Source organism: Marmota marmota, unplaced genomic scaffold (genome assembly GCF_001458135.2).
Source record: "Marmota marmota marmota unplaced genomic scaffold, marMar, whole genome shotgun sequence".
NCBI lineage: Eukaryota > Metazoa > Chordata > Mammalia > Rodentia > Sciuridae > Marmota > Marmota marmota.
In genome coordinates this window covers 4295569-4302537 of record NW_026000051.1, presented here as the reverse complement: position 1 = coordinate 4302537, position 6969 = coordinate 4295569, and the positions used below count along the sequence as shown (strand labels likewise).

The window sequence follows — 6969 nt, the reverse complement described above, 5'->3', positions numbered from 1 at the left end:
GTGGTCAGCCTGGGGGGTGGGGCCCCATTCCCAGAAAGGAAGGCCTGCCATCTCCCCCTCCCCTTTTCCTGGCAGCCTTAAATATGGGAGTGGGGGTGGAGAGGAGAGGCTCTGGCTATTTTTAACCAGACACAGCACCTCGCTGTCTGCTGTGGACAGGCCTGGGCTGTGTCCTCACACACAGGGCTGGTGTCCTGGGCTATGTCCTCACACACAGGGCTGCTTCTCTCACCGAGGGCTTGTTTGTTTACTCGGTTTTCAAAATTATAACCTTGGCAGCCCCTCCCAGCCCAGCCAGGCCTCCTGACCCTGCCTTTGTTGTCTGGGCCGGTCCATCTGGGCCTCGTGCTGGGGTGGGGAGTCCTGGTCCCCTGCAGTATCTAAGGTCCTGGGCCTGCCCTTTCCTTTCTCTGGCCTCTGCTGACCAATAATGACATACAGACGGGGCTGCTTAGAGGGCTTCAAAGGGGCCTTCCTGGCTGAGGAGGGGTCTGAGCCAGAGAAAGAAACTCAGCCACTGCCAATCAGCTGCCCCAAGCTCAAGGCCAGGGCCTGCGGCAGTCTTCTGCGAGCCCCCTTCATGCAAGTCACGCTCCCATGGCCCAGCAGGGCCCACCCTCCCCAAGCCTAAGCTCTGTTCTCTTTTCACCCCTTCGCCTTCCAAAGAACACTATCCTCACCAAAAAAAAGGGTGGGGGGCAAAACTGAAACGTAACTATCAGCGGGCTCCCCTCCACCATGTCTGCATCACCCTTGAGACCCCTGACAGTCCAGGGCCAATGCCACATGGCTCCCCAAGAACACAGCTAAAGCACAACTGCCATTTACAGAGGCCAGGAACTATGTATGGCATCTTCCAGAACCTTCCAATGACTCAGGCAGGGACACCAGTCCCAACTTACTACTGACAACAGGGGCTCTGAGGAAAAGAGCAACTAGCCCAAGGCCACACATGTCCCCTGCAGGAACCCTGTGGCCACCCAGCTAGGGCCAGGCACTCTCTTGAGCAGGGGTGAATGCAGAAACCCAACCCGGGCTCATCAGTGTCTCTGTAACACAAGGCACAGCTCACCCGGCTGGATGGAACCTTCTCGGCCAGCACTAGTTCCATGCAAGCAGGGCTCAGGTCACTGTTTCATCCCCAGGGCACAATCCTGCTTTCAGAACGAGTTCCTCCTTCGACAGCAAGGCCACCTCACGCAACAGACATCTGTCCTACCTGCTCTGTGCCTTCGACTCAGCCCTAGGCCTGTGGGAAGGCAAAGTGAGGAGGAGGGGCAGAGGACTCGCCACAAGGTCACCGGGCATCAACTTGGGGCACCTGCTTCCCAGTCAGCACCCCACAAAGGGCTCCTGGTAGGTGAGGAAGAAAATTAGGATTTGCATTTTACAAATCACAATTCCTTCTTCCTCTGCCTCCTGGATGCCCGGGTATCGCTGGGTCCCCCTCTTGCAGGTAGACCCTGCACCCAGCGCTCTGCTCCAGGCCCTACATGGTTGAAGGGGAGTAATAGGGGACTGAACCCAGTGCCACTACCACTGAGCTACATCTCCAGCCCTATTTATTTATTTGTTTGTTTATTGGTACTGGGGGTTGAAACCAGGAGCGATTGACCACTGAGCCACATCCCCAGCCCTATTTTGGATTTTATTTAGAGACAGGGTCTCACTGAGTTGCTAAGTGCCTCACTAAGTTGCTGAGGCTGGCTTTGAATTTGCAATCCTCCTGCCCCAGCCTCCAGAGTCACTGGAATGACAGGTGTGCACCACCACACCCAGCTTCCTTTTTATTTTGAGACAGGGTATCGCTAAATTGCTGAACCTGTCCTCCAACTTGTGATCATTCTGTCTCAGCCACACCCTACACTTCTGATGTCCCCCAGAGGCGGGGCTCCCTCAATCATGTCCTACTGCGGACCTCTACACCACATTAATAACACCAGGAGCCAGTGTTTCCTGAAAAATCAAAGAGCTCAGCCACATTGTTTCACTGACCCTTCACAATGACCTAGCAGGACGAAGCTACTCTTATGCCTTTTACAGATGAGGAGCCTGAGGCCTGGAGAAGAGAGGGCATCTCCAGATCACAGGGTAATGGAGGCAGGAGTTCAAAACCAGGTTCTCAGATGCCAGCCCTCTTTCTCCTCCGCCCATGGAAGGGAAGAAGGTTCTCAATCTCTGGCTGTCCAGGAAGACAGGAAGCAGAAACCAAGGCTTTGGGACCTGTCATCCCAGTGACTCCAGAGGCAGAAGCAGGAGGATCACAAGACTTTCATGGCCAGTCCGGGAAACTTAGTAAGACCCTTTCTCAAAAAACAAAAAGGGCTGGGGGTGTGGTTCAGTGGTAAAATACCCCTGGATTCAATCCCCTGCACTGAAAAATAACCCCAAATCCTGCAGGACCTGCCAGCCCTGCAGAAGATCCGTCAACCCTGTGGGCCAAAATTAATGGACATCAGACAACCCCCACGCTCAAGTCACGGTCAGAGGCCTGGTCACTCCATGCCCCATACATACAGGTCACCTGACTCTGCCCCACCCCCACCTGCATGGCCCAGGCCTCCTCTCACCACTGGGTTCATCCCAGGGGAGGAGGAGCTGATCACCCCCGCCTTGTACCACTTCCGCCTGAAGCACTGGGCGGGGGGGCAGGACCCAGACACAGCCCTCTCCTGTCTAAGGCCAGCGCCAGGGCTCCCTCCACATCCCCATCCCTCCACCCCGGCAGGCGGGCCCACCCGCACCCACGGGGCCAGTCCCCTCTTAAACCTTGTCCTTTGAGAACAGTCCAGTCAGCCAGGAAGCACCAGCCAGGCAGGGACCAGGGAGGAATCTGTGTGCCAGTGTCCCCAGCACAGGCCTGGCACAGGAAGGGCTCCGTAACATTTGGTTTTCAGTGCTGAGGATCCAACGTGGGCCTTGCCAATGCTGCACAAGTGCTCTGTCCTTCCCTGGGCTCCCAGGGCTCCCTCCCAGGGCTCCCGGCTACTCCTGAGTGGATGAAAGACCAACCACGCGCATTGGGGCCAGAGCCCATCACCCCCGAAGGCCTCACAGGCCTGCACCCCTATTTCCACACAAGGACCCACCTGCTCCTGGTCTCAGACAGCACCTTGAGACCCCTCGGAAAGGGTTTCAGAGGCAGAGAATTCTCAAGAGCAGAGGTTGGTCTTGAGGTCACAGATGAGGATAAAAGTCACAGAGAGGCATAAGCACTGGTCCAGTGTCACACAGCAAAGGGTCAATGGGACCAGGCTCAAGGTATATGGGTCTAATTCTGGACACGTGGCCAAGTGAGGGGTGTAGGGCTGTGCACTCCTACTTGCCTTTTCACCCCTTTCCTTCGTGACCTGCCCAGTGCCAGTGGATGATGCTCTTGAACAGCTGACTCGCTGTGTGACCTCAGCCATCTCTCGGCCCTACAGGTACATGCTGAAAACAGGTGCTCAGGACCATAAGCAGGTGGTCCTCCAGTTGGGGCCTGCCCACATTCCCAGGTGCATGGCAGGTGCTGGGCATGCCTGAGGGCTCAGGACAGACCTGGCGTATTTGCCTGGTTATCAAGTTTGCTCAGTAAAGTAACAATCACAAAAACTGTCACTCATGGTATTTTTACCACCCACTACTGGCCCTGTGTTGCCTGTCCAGGGGCTGTCACACTTGATCCTCACACCCTCAGAAGGTGGAACTGTCATCGTCTTTTACAAGGGAACCTGAAGCTCACAGAGGATCCGATCTGCCCCCAAACGCCAGTCCATCTGGTGGGAGAGCCAGGGTAGAGTCCGAGCCACCTGGCTGCAGAGCCTTGCCCCAGAGCTCCCATCCACTGTGTGGCCAGGCAGTCCCTTCAGCTCTATGAGCCTGGGCAGCACATCTCCAAAAGGGGACTAGACCCAGGGGGTGGAGTAGGTTCCCTCACAGGCGGGCACTTCCTGTTCTTCCAGTTTTAAAATCTGTGCGATCTTCTGTGCAGCTTCCCGTGACTCAGGCCCCAAGACTCTACCAGGAGAGGAGCAGGCTCTGCCCCCCCCAGAGGGTTTTAAACCCAGGCCTCTGCCCTCCTCCCTGCCCAGGCCCAGCTGCAGAAAACCCCTCTTCCTCAGGCAGGGAAGTGGACGGGGTGGGGCAGGGGAAGGAAAACCAGCTCAGGAATTTCTGCGGCCACAGGGATGATGCTTCATCCTGCTGCGAAGAGACCAAGCTGAATGAGTCACGGGCTCTGCCTGCGGGGAGAAGGGGGGGGACTGAAGGAAAACAGGACCCGGCAAAGAGACTGTGCACCTCACGCTGAGTAATGCCGGGTGGGATGTATTCACGCACCTACGGGAGCCTCTGACACACAACGCTCTGCTCCCACTCGGTTCCCACTCAGCCCTTCCTCCTCCTCCCTCCCTAGGCCACATCTGCTCTCTTAGGGGCCTTTTCCACATTGACCCCCACCTGATCAATCTGGGTACCAGGAGCTATAGGCCACAGTGGTGCATGGCTTCAGTGCCTTAGGCCTGAAACACCCTCCCTAGTCCTGGCCTGCCACGGACATGAGAATTCAATGAGACAATCCAGGCACAGAGTAAGTGCTCAGTTAAAGGATAGTTAGTATTATCTTATGAGTAAGGAAAATATCGATTCATGGTGACATCCCAATCCTAACTGCTAAATGTTAGATTTATTTTTGAGCTGGTAAAGGTTACCGCTAAGGTTGCCACCTGCCTACTTTGTGGGATGCCTGGAAGTCCGGATCTGCCCACCCCCTACACACTAAAAAAGTGGATCAGGAGGCTGGGGATGTAGTCTAGTAGTAGAGCACTTGTCTATCATGTGCTAGGTCCTGAGTTCCACCCCCAGCACCTCACACACACACACACACACACACACACACGCACACACACACAGAGCTAGTCTAGGTTATCACTCAGAGCCCCACGACTGCCCCTCCCCACTCCATCAACCACCACCCTCAGACAGGAAATGCATCAGTCCCCGCGTGCCACAGGCCAGGGAAGCGGCTACTGGACATGGGTCCACATCCCCAGCTCATGGCAGCTGCTTTAAGCCACTAGCTCTAAAAGGACGCTCAGAGGTGTCCAGGGCTCCCTCAAAATGTCCAGAGGGGTCCGTCTTCAGCAGGGAGGCTGGCCAGCACCAGAAAGGAGACAAACACCAGGACTCCGCCTGCCCCAGAAACCAACATGGAAGAGACAACCAATAACCAGCATTTGGGGAAAAGCTAAGAAAATGCCTGTCTATCCTGAGGTGGAATAAGATCCAGCACCCAGAGTGTTTCCAGGGAGGCTCGAAGGACCTGGGAGAGATGTTTATTACAAATCGTTTAGGAAAGAAGCAAGATCCAGGCTTGAGTCACAGTCTCAGCAACATATAAAATAAACTCAGGAGGGAAATACTACAAGAGGGGAGAGGCAGCAGGGCGGGGTGAGCGGCTCCTCTCCCCTCTCCCGCAGCAGGGAGGGCAGCCAGCCGGGTTGGAGTTGAGAAAGGTCTCTTTTGGCATCCTGTGTGGGAAGGCCTGGAGCTGAGGCGGGAGGCCCCCAGGAGGTCAGAGCTCAGGCCAGGGCAGTAGGAGAGGAACAGAGTAGAGGACTTCAGGAGACTGGGTGAGGGGAGGGCGGGGTCGAAGCCAACAAAAGGGCTTATGTAAGACTGGGCCCCAGGGAGCCAGGTCCCCAGACGCTTCACTCCAGGGGTTGACCCAGACCTTGGCAGGGGGCAGCCTGGGCACTGCTTCCCCTCCAGGCCTCTCTGCAAAGCCCAGGAAGCCCCATACCAGGGCAGGGGTGGCCCCGAAAGCAGAACAGCATCCCTTTTCTTCTGGCAACTGTAGCCACTCCCACATGTGGAGAAGGAGATTTTTTTAAATCCATTTGGAAAAAGTCATTATTTGTTTTACTCAATAAATAAACAGGATACCTTTTTCCTCTTATCCAGTGGTCAAAAAGGGCTGGAGATCTAGCTCAGTGGCAGAGCACTTGCCCGGCCATGGGTTCCATCAAGTGACAATACTGAGGTTTGTCTGGCAAGAGGGTCTTCCCCACCTTTCCAAAGGCTCTGTGTCAATATATCAAAATGTTTCCCGGGAGTTCCATTTTGAGGCATGATACCAGCTTCTTGTGCAGGATATTTACAAAGAGGCTCAAGCCACACCCTGCGCATATTAGCAAAGGACGACCCAACGCCAATTACCAGGGGCTGGCTAAATAAACACCCGCCCCCCCACTGAAGAAAGGGGCAGGCTTGTGTATCCCATGTGGGAAGATGTCCACAATTTACCAGTGGAAAAAAGTCAAACCACAGAAACACAGAATAGAATCTCCATTATAAACAAGGCTCTGTGAATGAGTGCACACCAAGAAAGGTATGTTTGGAATCGGTGACAAGCCAAACAAATCATTTCTTCCCAGGGAAGGATGCATGAGAAGGAAGATGGAGGAGCTCCCATTTAGGGGTTTTTGTTTTTGTTTTTTGGTACTGGGAATTGAACCCAGAGGCACCTAACCACTGAGCCACATCCCCAGCCTTTTTTTATATTTAATTTAGAGACAGGGTCTTGCTCAGTTACTAAGGGCCTTGCTAAATTGCTGAGGTTGGCTTTTGAACTCAATCCTCCTGCCTCAGCCTCCTGACCACTGGGATTACCGCGGAGCTGGATCCCCAGCCACCACACCCGGTGGAGCACTCCTATTCTACCTTCCTGGCCTCCGTTGCTGCATGCATTACTTTTGCAATAAGACAAAGGTTGCCTGGAGTCTGGAGGACTGTGGGGAAAGGACAGAGACTGCCCCTGGGTGCGGAGCTTGTTTTATGGGTGTTGAAAATGTTCTAAAATTGAGTGTGGCGACGGTTGCGCAATCATCAATATACTAAAAACCACTGAATTGTACAGTTTCAGTGGGTGGATTGTACACGATGTGAATTATGTCTCAATAAAGCTGCTATTAAAAAAGAAAAGACCTA

The 6969-nt window shown here is 54.5% G+C and overlaps 1 non-coding gene across 1 annotated transcript; it reads left to right on the top strand.

Annotated features, from left to right (window-relative positions):
• The first annotated feature begins 4599 nt into the window (after positions 1–4599).
• LOC125619688 lies at positions 4600–4747 on the top strand. The gene has a single exon (XR_007351229.1). It is a non-coding gene; the product is annotated as a U12 minor spliceosomal RNA (small nuclear RNA).
• Positions 4748–6969: the final 2222 nt, after the last annotated feature.